This window comes from Priapulus caudatus, unplaced genomic scaffold, assembly GCF_000485595.1.
Source record: "Priapulus caudatus unplaced genomic scaffold, Priapulus_caudatus-5.0.1 Scaffold4003, whole genome shotgun sequence".
Lineage (NCBI taxonomy): Eukaryota > Metazoa > Priapulida > Priapulimorpha > Priapulimorphida > Priapulidae > Priapulus > Priapulus caudatus.
The window spans coordinates 12495-12872 of record NW_014581064.1 but is presented as its reverse complement, the minus strand read 5'-3'; positions in this window follow the sequence as shown (position 1 = coordinate 12872).

The window sequence follows — 378 nt, the reverse complement described above, 5'->3', positions numbered from 1 at the left end:
TTAATTTAATTAGATTATCTTATCTCTAGCGTAGCCTGGTAATGAAACGTAGGGTGAATGTCACAGTGCCAGCAACTCCAAAAACACGTCCGTTCCCGACAGCCGCCAGTCCCCTCGACAGCCCGACAGTCCGCTCGAGTGAGCANTCTCTCTCTCTCGCTCTCTTTCTGTCTCTCTCTCTCTCTCCCTCTCTCCATCTCTCTCTTTCTCACTCTCTTGCTCTCTGTCTCTATCTCTTTCGCGCTCACTCTCTCCCTCTGTATCTCTCTCCCATATCTCTCTTTCCCTCTCTCTCTCTCTCTCCCTCTCTTCGTCCTTCTCTCACTTTTTCTCTCTCCCTCGTTCTCTCTCTCTCTCTCTCTCTCTCTCTCTCTCTCT